General features: G+C 51.7%; 2 long non-coding RNA genes across 2 annotated transcripts in view; one reads left to right on the plus strand and one right to left on the minus strand.

Moving 5' to 3' along the window:
• The window catches only part of LOC310897995, a 99597-nt gene extending 89945 nt beyond the window's left edge, over window positions 1-9652 (plus strand). The window contains exon 2 of the long non-coding RNA XR_014582878.1: window positions 4937-9652. This is a non-coding gene — a long non-coding RNA (uncharacterized lncRNA). The remainder of the gene's footprint in view (window positions 1-4936) is intronic.
• LOC310897992 overlaps window positions 1-13792 on the minus strand; it is a 927268-nt gene that overhangs the window by 126647 nt on the left and 786829 nt on the right. Inside the window, exon 9 of the long non-coding RNA XR_014582875.1 lies at window positions 4857-7530. This is a non-coding gene — a long non-coding RNA (uncharacterized lncRNA). The remainder of the gene's footprint in view (window positions 1-4856; window positions 7531-13792) is intronic.

Below are 13792 nucleotides of genomic sequence, written 5' to 3' on the forward strand. Positions count from 1 at the left end.
AGTCCAGAGAGTGCACTGGCACCACTGGGGATGCACTGCAGTGAGTCCAGAGAGTGCACTAGCACCACTGGGGATGCAGTGCAGTGAATCCTGTGAGTACACTGGCACCACTGGGGATGCAGAGCAGTGAGTCCAGAGAGCTCACTGGCACCACTGGGGATGCACTGCAGTGAGTCCAGTGAATGCACTGGAACCACTGGGGATGCATTGCTGTGAGTCCAGAGAGTGCACTGGCACCACTGGTGATGCAGTACAGTGAGTCCAGTGAGTGCACTGGTACCACTGGGCCTGCAGTGCAGTGAGTCCAGAGAGTGCACTGGCACCACTGGGGATGCAGTGAAGTGAGTCCAGAGAGTGCACTGGCACCACCGATGATGCAGTACAGTGAGTCCAGTGAGTGCACTGGCACTACTGGGGATGTAGTGCAGTGACTCGAGAGAGTGCACTGGCACCACTGGGGATGCAGTGCAGTGAGTCCAGAGAGTGCACTGGCACCACTGGGGATGCAGTGCAGTGAGTCCAGAGAGTGCACTGGCAGCAGTGGGGATGCAGTGCAGTGAGTCCAGAGAGTGCACTGGCACCACTGGGGATGCAGTGCAGTGAGTCCAGAGACTTCACTGGCACCACTGGGAATGCAGTGCAGTGAGTCCAGAGAGTGCACTGGCAGCACTGGGGATGCAGTGCAGTGAGTCCAGAGAGTGCACTGGCACCACTGGGGATGCACTGCAGTGAGTCCAGAGAGTGCACTGGCAGCACTGGGGATGCAGTGCAGTGAGTCCAGAGAGTGCACTGGCACCACTGGGGATGCAGTGCAGTGAGTCCAGAGAGTGCACTGGCACCACTGGGGATGCACTGCAGTGAGTCCAGAGAGTGCACTGGCACAACTGGGGATGCAGCGCAGTGACTCTAGAGAGTGCACTGGCACCACTGCGGATGCGGTGCAGTGAGTCCAGAGATTGCACTGGCACCACTGGGGAAGCAGTGCAGTGAGTCCAGAGAGTGCACTGGCACCACTGGGGATGCAGTTTAGTGAGTCCAGAGAGTGCACTGGCACCACTGGGGATGCACTTCAGTGAGTCCAGAGAGTGTACTGACACCACTGGGGATGCGGTGCAGTGAGTCCAGAGAGTGCACTGGCACCACTGGGGATGCGGTGCAGTGAGTCCAGAGAGTGCTCTGGCACCACTGGGGATGCACTGCAGTGAGTCCAGAGACTGCACTGGCACCACTGGGGATGCAGTGCAGTGAGTCCAGAGAGTGCACTGGCACCACTGGGGATGCAGTGCAGTGAGTGCAGAGAGTGCACTGGCACCACCTGTGATGCAGTACAGTGTGTCCAGTGAGTGCACTGGCACCACTGGGGATGCAGTGCTGTGACTCCGGAGAGCGCACTGGCACCACTGGGGATGCAGTGCAGTCAGTCCAGTGAGTGCACGGGCACCACTGGGGATGCAGTGCAGTGAGTGCAGAGAGTGCAATGGCACCAATGGGGATGCAGTGCAGTGAGTCCAGAGAGTGCACTGGCACCACTGGGGATGCAGTGCAGTGAGTCCAGAGATTGCACTGGCACCACTGGGGATGCAGTGCTGTGACTCCAGAGAGCGCACTGGCACCACTGGGGATGCACTACAGTGAGTCCAGAGAGTGCGCTGGCACCACTGGGGATGCACTGCAGTGAGTCCAGAGAGTGCACTGGCACCACTGGGGATGCAGTGCAGTGAGTCCAGAGAGTGCACTGGCACCACTGGGGCTGCAGTGCAGTGAGTCCAGAGAGTGCACTTGCACCACTGGGGATGGGTTTCAAGCCAACTGCATTAACCGCTCATGCTTCTTTCTTATGAGACGTTAGTAAACCAATTACATAGCCTTGTCAAGACTAAATCACAGGTAAAAATCCTGTACATCTCATGTGGCCAACCACTCCCAACTAGGATTCCAAGAACCAGGAGGTTCGGTGAAAATAGGGCTAGTGCTATTAGAGGGGTGATTATTAGGGTAAGCCCTAAGCTGTCTTTAATGGAGAAGTATGGGTGGAATGGGATTTTGTCGCAGTCTGATACGATTCCTAGTGGGTTATTTGAGCCTGATTCGTGTAGGAAGGTTAGGTGGACTAGGGTGATTCCTGCAATTAGGAAGGGCAGTAGGAAGTGGATGGCGAAGAATCGGGTTAAGGTTGGATTGTCTACTGAGAATCCTCCTCAGGCTCATTCTACTAGAGTTTGCCCAATGTACGGGATGGCTGAGAATAGGTTGGTGATTACGGTTGCCCCTCAGAATGACATTTGTCCTCATGGTAGGACATACCCTACGAAGGCAGTTGCTATTAGGGTGAGTAGGAGGATTACTCCTGTGTTTCAGGTTTCTTTGTATAGGTAGGAGCCGTAGTAGAGGCCTCGTCCGATGTGTAAGTAGATGCAGATAAAGAAGAGCGAAGCACCGTTGGCGTGGAGGTTGCGGATGAGCCATCCGTACTGGACGTCTCGGCATGTGTGAGCTACTGAGGAGAAGGCGAGTGAAGTGTCTGCGGTGTAGTGTATGGCTAGTAGCAGGCCTGTTAGGATTTGTGTGGCTAAGCAGATGGCTAGAAGGGAGCCGAAGTTTCATCAGGCAGAGATGTTGGAGGGGGCGGGTAGGTCGATTAGGGAGTTGTTGATTATTTTTAGTAGGGGATGGGATTTGCGGATGTTAGGGGCCATTAGTGAGTCTGTGTGTTATTAGGATTATTACCAGGATGGAGAGGGCGAAGGATCCTAGGTAGGCCTTAATTAGCCCTGTGTGTATTGAGGTTGCGGCTTTGCTTGCGGCTACTTGTAGTTCAGCAAGGCCCTCTGGCCCTATTTTTTTGAGTCAGGAGAGGTCGATCAAGTGTAGGGCAATGTTTTGTCCCTTTTCTAGTAGGTTTTTGGAGAAGAATCGGTGTACTAGGGGGTTGAAGTACCCTAATGCAGAGGAGAAGTTTATGAGGGGGGTTGGTTTGGGGTGAGTGAGGGTGTGTGTTATGTTCGATAGTTCTAGGGCTAGGATGATTCCTAGGATTGTTATGAGGATGGCAGCAGTTTTGGTGATAAGGGGTATGGTTATTGGGGGGGTTTTGGTTGGTGTGATGAAAGAGGTAATGATTATTCCTGCTGTAATGCTGCCTAGGGCGAGTCGGGTTAGGGGGGCGGTGATTAGTGGGTTGTTTTCGTTTATTGATACTATTGGGGGGATTCGGGTTTGTCCAGCTTGGACTAGGATGGTTATGCGGATGCTGTAGGTTGCGGTGAATGCTGTGGCTATAAGGGTTAGGAGTAGGGCTCAAGTATTTAGGTATGATGTGTTTAAGCTTTCGATGATGAGGTCTTTTGAGTAGAATCCGGCTAGGAATGGGGTTCCTATCAGCGCCAGGTTTCCGATGGTTAGGCAGGAAGTAGTGACTGGGAGTATTTTCTGTAGGCCTCCTATCTTTCGGATATCTTGTTCTCCGTTTAGGTTGTGGATGATAGACCCTGAGCATAGGAATAGTATGGCTTTAAAGAAGGCATGGGTTGAGATGTGTAGGAAGGCTAGTTGTGGGAGGTTTAGTCCGATAGTGACTATTATTAGTCCTAGTTGGCTGGATGTTGAGAAAGCAATGATTTTTTTGATGTCATTTTGGGTTAGGGCGCATGTGGCAGCGAATAGGGTTGATAGAGCACCTAGGCATAGGCAGGCAGTTAGGGCTGTCTGGTTGGTGGCTAGCAGGGGGTGCATGCGGATGAGCAGGAAGATTCCGGCTACTACTATGGTACTGGAGTGCAGTAGGGCTGATACTGGGGTGGGGCCTTCTATTGCTGCGGGCAGTCATGGGTGGAGTCCAAATTGGGCGGATTTTCCTGCAGCTGCGAGGATTAATCCTATGAGGGGGAGGATTGGGGTTTGGTGGGGGTGTACGGCTTGTTGGATCTCTCAGGTGTTGAATGTTGAAGCTAGTCATGCTATGCTCAGGATCAGTCCGATGTCTCCGATTCGGTTGTAGATTACGGCTCGTAGGGCGGCGGTGTTGGCATCTGCTCGGCCTTGTCATCAGCCGATGAGAAGGAAGGACATGATTCGTACTCCTTCCCAGCCTACGAATAGGAGGAATATGTTGTTTGCGGTTGTTAGGAGGAGTATGGCGACTAGGAATGTCAGTAGGTAGGTGAAAAATTTTGTTACGTATGGCTCTGAGGCCATGTATCATATGGCGAATTGTAGGATTGATCATGTTACAAATAGGGCGATTGGAAGAAATGTTATTGAGTATTGGTCTATTTTTAGGCTCAGGGGGATTTTAAAGTTTATAATGAATTTTCACTCCCAGTGGCAGGTGACAGATTCTACTCCCGAGTAGATGAATGCGGTTGTAGGGGCTAGGCTAATTAGGAATGCGGTTTTAACAGCGCGGGTGGTGGCTTGTGGGGTGTTTTTAAAGTTTTTAAATAGAAATGGCAGGATGATTGGGGTTAGGAGGATTGTCAGCGTGAGTAGTGTGAGGGAGTTGATTAGTAGTGTGGGGTTCACTACTTTTACTTGGATTTGCACCAAGATGGGTGGTTCCTAAGACCAGTGGATTGCTGTTATCCTTTAAAAGTAAGGGGGCTGAGGTTTTAGGCTCAGATGTAAGAGTTAGCAGCTCTTGTTGGTTAAACCCTCCCCTCGGCAGGTAAGAAGGTTTGAACTTCTATTCTTAGAATCACAGTCTAATGTTTGGTTTAAACTATACTTGCATGAGGGGATTCCGGAGATCAGTTCGGGTTTGAGGATTAGGAGGAATATTGGGATAATGTGGAGTGTTATGAGCAGGTGTTCTCGCGTGGTTGAGTTTTGCATAGATGTGATGTGGGAGGGGATTGAGCCTCGTTGGGTCATTAGTAGTATGAATAAGGTGTAGGAGGCGGTTAGTAGGGTTGCGATTCCTGTTAGGATGATCGTGAAGGCAGATCAGTTGAATAAGGTGATTATAATGGTTAGCTCTGCTATGAGGTTTGTTGTTGGGGGTAAGGCTATGTTTGTTAGATTGGCCAGCAATCATCAGGTAGCTATGAGTGGTAGGAGAGGTTGTAGGCCTCGTGTGAGTAGTAGAATTCGGCTGTGCGTACGTTCATAGTTTGTGTTGGCTAGGCAGAATAGTATGGAGGAAGTTAGTCCATGGGAAATTATTAGGATCATTGCCCCTGAGAATGATCAGTGGGTTTGGATTATTCCTGCGGCGATAACTAGGCCTATGTGGCTAACGGATGAATAAGCGATTAGTGATTTTAGGTCTGTCTGTCGTAGGCAGATTGAGCTAGTCATTAGGGCGCCTCATAGGGCCAGGGTTAGGAAGGGGTAGTGCAGGAGGTTGGACAGTGGGCCCATAAATAGAGTGACTCGTATAATTCCGTATCCTCCTAGCTTTAGTAGTAGGGCGGCGAGGAGTATTGAGCCTGCGATGGGTGCTTCTACGTGGGCTTTTGGCAGTCAGAGGTGTAGGCCGTATAGTGGGGCTTTTACTATGAATGCTATGAGCAGTGCTAGACCTGATAGTATTCCTGTCCATGAGGTGGATAGGGTTGGGTGGGTTAGTTGTAGGGTTGGCAGGTGCAGGGTGCCAATTTTCACGTATAGGTGTATGATTGTGATTAGCAGGGGTAGAGAGCTTACTGGCGTGTAGAATAGCAGGTAGATGCCAGCGCTTAGGCGTTCTGGTTGGTTCCCCCATCGGGTGATTAAGATTAGGGTGGGAATGAGGGTTGCTTCAAATGAGATGTAAAATAGTGCTAGTTCTGTGGTGGAAAAGGCTAGTAGGATGAATGGCTGGACTGCGACTAAGGTTGAGATAAAGATTCGTTTGCGTTGTAGGGGTTCTTGTTGCAGGTGGTTTTGGCTTGCTATGAGTGGGAGTAGTCAGCAGGATAGTACTAGGAGGGGGGATGAGATTTGGTCAATTCCTGTTCAGTTGGATAAAAATTTGTAGGGGTAGTAGGTTGGGATTAATCACTGTAGGCTTAGGGCAGCGATTAGGAGGCTGTATAAGGTGGTGTTAGTCCATAGAAATTTTGGTGGAGACAGCAGGGCTGTTGGAAGAAGTATGATTGTGGGTAGGATGATTCTTAGCATTGCAGGAGGTTTAGGTTGTGTAGATGGTCGGAGCCATGTGTGCGGGTGGAGGCTACTAGGATGGCCAGGCCTGTGCCCGCCTCACACGCTGAGAAGGTTAGCATGAGAATTGGTACCATGGTGAATGAGGAGACTTGGTTTTCGATGGATCATATTGATAGGCCTACGAATATCGATAATATTATGCTTTCAAGGCATAGTAGGGCGGATACTAGGTGGGTTCGGTGGAAGGCTAGCCCTAGTCCGCTGAAAATGAAGGCTGAGTAGAAGCTTAAATGTAGGGGCGACATAAGAAAGTTACAGGGTTGGCTGTAATCTGCTGGGTCGAAACCAGCTATCTTTTTGGTTAGACTAACTTTCTGTTATTCTGCTCATTCTAGGCCCCCTTGAATTCACTCGTAGGCCAGTCCGAGTGTTAGGAGAAGGAGGATCACTACAGTTCAGGTGAGGGTCATTAGGGGGGATTGGAGTTGGACGGCTCATGGCAGGGGGAGTAGGAGGGCGATTTCTAGGTCGAATAGGACGAACAGGATGGCTACTGAGGAAGAATCGGACTGAGAATGGTAATCGAGCAGATCCAAGTGGGTCGAATCCACATTCGTACGGTGAGAGTTTCTCTGAGTCGGGGTTTATTTGGGCGAGTCAGAAGTTTAATGCGGTTAGGGCGGCGCTTAGGATTGATGATAGGGCGAATATGAACATGAGTGCGTTCATTGCTCTCCTCTGGGTTTATACCAGATTCTAGAGATTGGAAGTCAATTGTAATTAATATACTAGAAGAGCAAGATCCTCATCAGTAGATGGTTATGTAGAGGAATAGTCAGATGACGTCTACGAAGTGTCAGTATCAGGCTGCTGCCTCGAATCCGAAGTGGTGGTCTGATGTAAAGTGGAACTTGATCAGTCGGAAGAGGCAGACGGTCAGGAAGGAGGATCCGATGATTACGTGGAGTCCGTGGAATCCAGTGGCAACGAAGAAGGTAGATCCGTAGACGCTATCGGCGATTGAGAATGGGGCTTCGTGGTATTCTATTGCTTGTAGGGCTGTGAAGTAGAATCCCAGGAGGATCGTTAGGGTTAGGGCGTGGATGGCGTGTTTTCGGTTTCCTTCTGTGATGCTGTGATGGGCTCACGTTACGGTAACGCCTGAGGCTAGTAGGATGGCTGTGTTTAGTAGGGGGACTTCTATCGGGTTGAGTGGTTTAATTCCTGTTGGGGGTCATTGGCCTCCTAGTTCTGGGGTTGGGGCCAGGCTCGAGTGGAAGAACGCTCAGAAGAACCCTAAGAAGAAGAATGCTTCGGATGTGATGAAAAGGATTATGCCGTATCGTAGGCCTTTTTGGACTGTGGGAGTGTGATGGCCTTGGAAGGTGCTTTCTCGTACAATGTCTCGTCATCATTGGAGTATTACTAGGAGTATTGAGATGAGGCCTAGGGTTAGTAGTATGGATGAGTTGTAGTGGAATCACATGATTAATCCTGAGGTTGTGAGTAGGGCGGCGGCTGCCCCGAAGATTGGTCAAGGGCTTGGGTCAACTATGTGGTATGAGTGTGCTTGGTGTGCCATTAGATGTTTTCTTGTAAGTATAGGCTTAGAAGGAGCACGAAGACGTAGGCCTGGATTATGGCTACTGCTACTTCTAGGATGGTTAGGAGTAGTAGGATGATTATTGTTAGGATGGATACTGCAGGAAGGGTGGGTATTAATGCAATGGAGGCTGTAGAGATGAGTTGGATGAGTAAGTGTCCTGCTGTAAGGTTGGCTGTAAGGCGGACTCCGAGGGCTAGGGGGCGGATTAGTAGGCTGGTTGTTTCGATCAGGATTAGTGCGGGGATTAGGGGTGTAGGGGTACCTTCGGGTAATAGGTGGGCTAAAGAGGCTGATGGTTGGTTTCGTAGGCCTGTTAGTAGTGTGGCGAGCCATAGTGGGAAGGCTAGGGCTATGTTCATAGATAGTTGGGTGGTTGGGGTGAATGTATATGGAAGGAGGCCTAGAAGGTTGATTGTAAGAAGTATGATTATTAGGGATGTAAATATTATGGCTCATTTGTGGCTATTTTTGTTGAGTGGGACTATTAGTTGTTTTGTGATTAGGTGAAGGAGTCATGTTTGGATAGTAGAAAGGCGGTTGTTGATTCATCGGTTGTTTGGGGACGGGAATAGTAGGGCTGGGAAGAGTAGGGATAGTAGGATTAAGGGGATGCCGAATAGATTGGGGCTGGAAAATTGGTCAAAGAAGCTTAGGTTCATGGTCAGGATCATGGTGTGGGTTTGGTAGTGAGGGAGGTCTTATTTGATGGGGGGTTGGTTGTGGTGAAGGCTAGTAGTTTTGGTTGGATGAGGAGTGCTAGGGTTAATCAGGTTATAATTATGATTGAAAATCATGGTGCGGGGTTAAGCTGTGGCATATCATTAAGGAGGGGGAAGTCCCTCTTTGGCTAGCTTAAAAGGCTAGTGCTGTTGCATAGCTTCTTAATGATTAGGATGATGATAGAAGGGACGATCAGGCCTCGAAATGTGGGAGTGGGGTTGATTCTACTACAATGGGTATGTAGCTGTGATTAGCCCCGCAAATTTCTGAGCATTGTCCGTAAAAAATCCCAGGCCGGGTGGTAATGAATGAAGTTTGGTTTAGTCGGCCTGGGATTGCGTCTGTTTTAACTCCGAGCGTTGGGACTGCTCAGGAGTGGAGTACGTCTCCTGCAGTAATGATCACGCGGATGGGGGATTCTATTGGGATAACTACGCGGTGGTCAACTTCTAGCAGTCGGAAGTGGCCGTTGGGTAAGTCTGGGGTGGGCACTATGTAGGAGTCGAATGATAGGTCTTTGAAGTCTGTGTATTCGTAGCTTCAGTATCATTGGTGGCCGATGGCTTTTAGGGTGAGGTCTGGTTCATCGATTTTGTCCATTATGTAGAGGATTTGTAGGGATGGGAGGGCGAGGAGTACCAGGACGATAGCAGGTAGGATTGTCCAGATCAGCTCTACTTCTTGGGCGTCTACAGCATTGGACGAGAGTTTTTCTGTTAGTATGTGGGCTAAAAGGTAGAGAACTAGGCTGCAGATAGCTAGGGCAACGATTAGGGCGTGGTCGTGGAATTCAACGAGTTCTTCTATGATGGGTGATGAGGCGTCTTGGAATCCTAGTTGGGAGTGGTTGGCCACATGAGATGTACAGGATTTTTACCTGTGATTTAGTCTTGACAAGGCTATGTAATTGGTTTACTAACGTCTCATAAGAAAGAAGCATGAGCGGTTAATGCAGTTGGCTTGAAACCAGCATGTGAGGGTTCGATTCCTTCCTTTCTTGTACTTGGACGAAGGCCGGTTCCTCGAAAGTATGGTATGGGGGAGGGCAGCCGTGGATTCATTCAACGTTTGTGGTAGTTAGTTCTGGTTGTAGGACTTTTCGTTTGGCCGAAAAGGCTTCTCAGATGATGAATATTAGTATGATTACGGCTACTATTGAGATTAGGGAGCCGATGGAGGAAATGGTGTTTCATAGTGTGTAGGCGTCGGGATAGTCCGAGTATCGTCGGGGTATTCCTGCTAGGCCTAGGAAGTGCTGGGGGAAGAACGTTAGGTTTACTCCTGTAAATATTACCCCGAAGTGGGCTTTTGCTCATGTTTGGTGTAGGGTAAACCCAGTGAGTAGTGGGAATCAGTGAGTAAATCCTGCTAGAATGGCAAAGACGGCGCCTATGGATAGGACGTAGTGGAAGTGGGCAACTACGTAGTACGTGTCGTGCAGGGCGATGTCTAGGGAAGAGTTTGCAAGAACGATTCCTGTTAATCCTCCGATGGTAAATAGGAAGATAAATCCTAGAGCTCATAGTATTGGGGGGGTCTCATTTGATTGTTCCTCCGTGCAGGGTGGCTAGTCAGCTAAATACTTTGATTCCGGTAGGGATGGCAATGATTATAGTGGCTGATGTAAAGTAGGCTCGGGTATCAACGTCTATTCCTACTGTAAACATGTGGTGAGCTCAGACGATGAATCCTAGGAAGCCGATGGATAGTATGGCTCAGACTATTCCCATGTAGCCGAAGGGCTCCTTTTTGCCTGAGTAGTACGTGACTACGTGTGAGATGATTCCGAACCCCGGTAGGATCAGAATATAGACTTCTGGGTGTCCGAAGAATCAGAATAGGTGTTGGTACAGGATTGGGTCTCCTCCTCCAGCGGGGTCGAAGAATGTGGTGTTTAGGTTTCGATCAGTTAGTAATATTGTAATACCGGCGGCGAGTACGGGGAGTGATAGAAGGAGTAGGATGGCGGTAATTAGTACGGATCAGACAAATAGTGGGGTTTGGTATTGTGAGAGTGCGGGGGGTTTTATGTTGATGGCTGTGGTGATAAAGTTGATGGCCCCAAGGATGGAGGAGATACCGGCTAAGTGGAGTGAGAAGATAGCCAGGTCTACTGAAGCTCCGGCGTGGGCAAGGTTACCTGCTAGGGGAGGGTAGACAGTTCAGCCTGTGCCGGCGCCAGCTTCTACAGTGGATGAGACTAGTAGTAGGAGGAATGATGGGGGGAGGAGTCAAAAGCTTATGTTGTTTATTCGCGGGAATGCTATGTCGGGGGCACCGATTATGAGGGGGACTACTCAGTTGCCGAATCCTCCGATCATGAGCGGATGCAGTGCAGTGAGTCCAGAGAGTGCACTGGCACCACTGGGGATGCACTGCAGTGAGTCCAGAGAGTGCACTGGCACCACTGGTGATGCAGTACAGTGAGTCCAGAGAGTGCACTGGCACCACTGGGGATGCACTGCAGTGAGTCCAGAGAGTGCACTGGCACCACTGGGGATGCACTACAGTGAGTCCAGAGATTGCACTGGCACCACTGGGGATGCACTGCACTGAGTCCAGAGAGTGCACTGACACGACTGGGGATGCAGTGCAGTGAGTCCAGAGAGTGCACTGGCACCACTGGGGATGCACTGCAGTGAGTTCAGAGAGTGCTCTGGCACCACTGGGGATGCAGTGCAGTGAGTCCAGAGAGTGCACTGGCACCACTGGGGATGCAGTGCAGTGAGTCCAGAGAGTGCACTGGCACCACTGGGGATGCAGCGCAGTGACTGCAGAGAGTACACTGGCACCACCGGGGATTCACTGCAGTGAGTCCAGAGAGTGCACTGGCACCACCTGTGATGCAGTGCAGTGAGTCCAGTGAGTGCACTAGCACCACTGGGGATGCAGTGCTGTGACTCCAGAGAGCGCACTGGCACCACTGGGGATGCAGTGCAGTCAGTCCAGTGAGTGCACTGGCACCACTGGGGGTGCAGTACAGTGAGTCCAGAGAGTGCACTGACACCACTGGGGATGCAGTGCAGTGAGTCCAGACAGTGCACTGGCACCACTGGGGATGCAGTGCAGTGAGTCCAGAGAGTGCACTGGCACCACTGGGGCTTCAGTGCAGTGAGACCAGAGAGTGCACTGGCACCACTGGGGATGCACTGCAGTGAGTCCAGAGAGTGCACTGGCACCACTGGGGATGCACTGCAGTTAGTCCAGAGAGTGCACTGTCACCACTGGGGATGCAGTACAGTGAGTCCAGAGAGTGCACTGGCACCAGTGGGGATGCAGTACAGTGAGTCCAGAGAGTGCACTGGCACCACTGGGGATGCACTGCAGTGACTCCAGAGAGTGCACTGGCACCACTGGGGATGCAGTGCAGTGAGTCCAAAGACTTCACTGGCACCACTGGGGATGCAGTGCAGTGAGTCCAGAGAGTGCACTGGCACCACTGGGGATGCAGTGAAGTGAGTGCAGAGAGTGCACTGGCACCACTGGGGATGCACTGCAGTGAGCCCAGAGAGTGCACTGGTACCACTGGGGATGCACTACAGTGAGTCCAGAGAGTGCACTGGCACCACTGGGGATGCAGTGCAGTGAGTCCAGAGAGTGCACTGGCACCACTGGGGATGCAGTGCAGTGAGTCCAGTGAGTGCACTGGCACCACTGGGGATGCACTGCAGTGATTCCAGAGAGTGCACTTGCACCACTGGGGATGCAGTGCAGTGAATCCTGTGAGTACACTGGCACCACTGGGGATGCAGTGCAGTGAGTCCAGAGAGTGCACTGGCACCACTGGGGATGCAGTGCAGTGAGTCCAGAGCGTGCACTGGCACCACTGGAGATGCAGTACAGTGAGTCCAGTGAATGCACTGGAACCACTGGGGATGCAGTGCAGTGAGTCCAGAGAGTGCACTGGCACCACTGGTGATGCAGTACAGTGAGTCCAGTGAGTGCACTGGTACCACTGGGCCTGTAGTGCAGTGAGTCCAGAGAGTGCACTGGCACCACTGGGGATGCAGTGCAGTGAGTCCAGAGAGTGCACTGGCACCACCGATGATGCAGTACAGTGAGTCCAGTGAGTGCACTGGCACCACTGGGGATGTAGTGCAGTGACTCGAGAGAGTGCACTGGCACCACTGGGGATGCAGTGCAGTGAGTCCAGAGAGTGCACTGGCACCACTGGGGATGCAGTGCAGTGAGTCCAGAGAGTGCACTGGCAGCAGTGGGGATGCAGTGCAGTGAGTCCAGAGACTTCACTGGCACCACTGGGGATGCAGTGCAGTGAGTCCAGAGAGTGCACTGGCACCACTGGGGATGCAGTGCAGTGAGTCCAGAGACTTCACTGGCACCACTGGGGATGCAGTGCAGTGAGTCCAGAGAGTGCATTGGCACCACTGGGGATGCAGTGCAGTGAGTCCAGAGAGTGCACTGGCACCACTGGGGATGCACTGCTGTGAGTCCAGAGAGTGCACTGACACCACTGGGGATGCAGTGCAGTGAGTCCAGACAGTGCACTGGCACCACTGGGGATGCAGTGCAGTGAGTCCAGAGAGTGCACTGGCACCACTGGGGCTTCAGTGCAGTGAGACCAGAGAGTGCACTGGCACCACTGGGGATGCACTGCAGTGAGTCCAGAGAGTGCACTGGCACCACTGGGGATGCACTGCAGTTAGTCCAGAGAGTGCACTGTCACCACTGGGGATGCAGTACAGTGAGTCCAGAGAGTGCACTGGCACCAGTGGGGATGCAGTACAGTGAGTCCAGAGAGTGCACTGGCACCACTGGGGATGCACTGCAGTGAGTCCAGAGAGTGCACTGGCACCACTGGGGATGCACTTCAGTGACTCCAGAGAGTGCACTGGCACCACTGGGGATGCAGTGCAGTGAGTCCAAAGACTTCACTGGCACCACTGGGGATGCAGTGCAGTGAGTCCAGAGAGTGCACTGGCACCACTGGGGATGCAGTGAAGTGAGTGCAGAGAGTGCACTGGCACCACTGGGGATGCACTGCAGTGAGCCCAGAGAGTGCACTGGTACCACTGGGGATGCACTACAGTGAGTCCAGAGAGTGCACTGGCACCACTGGGGATGCAGTGCAGTGAGTCCAGAGAGTGCACTGGCACCACTGGGGATGCAGTGCAGTGAGTCCAGTGAGTGCACTGGCACCACTGGGGATGCACTGCAGTGATTCCAGAGAGTGCACTTGCACCACTGGGGATGCAGTGCAGTGAATCCTGTGAGTACACTGGCACCACTGGGGATGCAGTGCAGTGAGTCCAGAGAGTGCACTGGCACCACTGGGGATGCAGTGCAGTGAGTCCAGAGCGTGCACTGGCACCACTGGAGATGCAGTACAGTGAGTCCAGTGAATGCACTGGAACCACTGGGGAT

This window comes from Anser anser, assembly GCF_964211835.1.
Source record: "Anser anser genome assembly, chromosome: 3".
NCBI classification, from domain to species: domain Eukaryota; kingdom Metazoa; phylum Chordata; class Aves; order Anseriformes; family Anatidae; genus Anser; species Anser anser.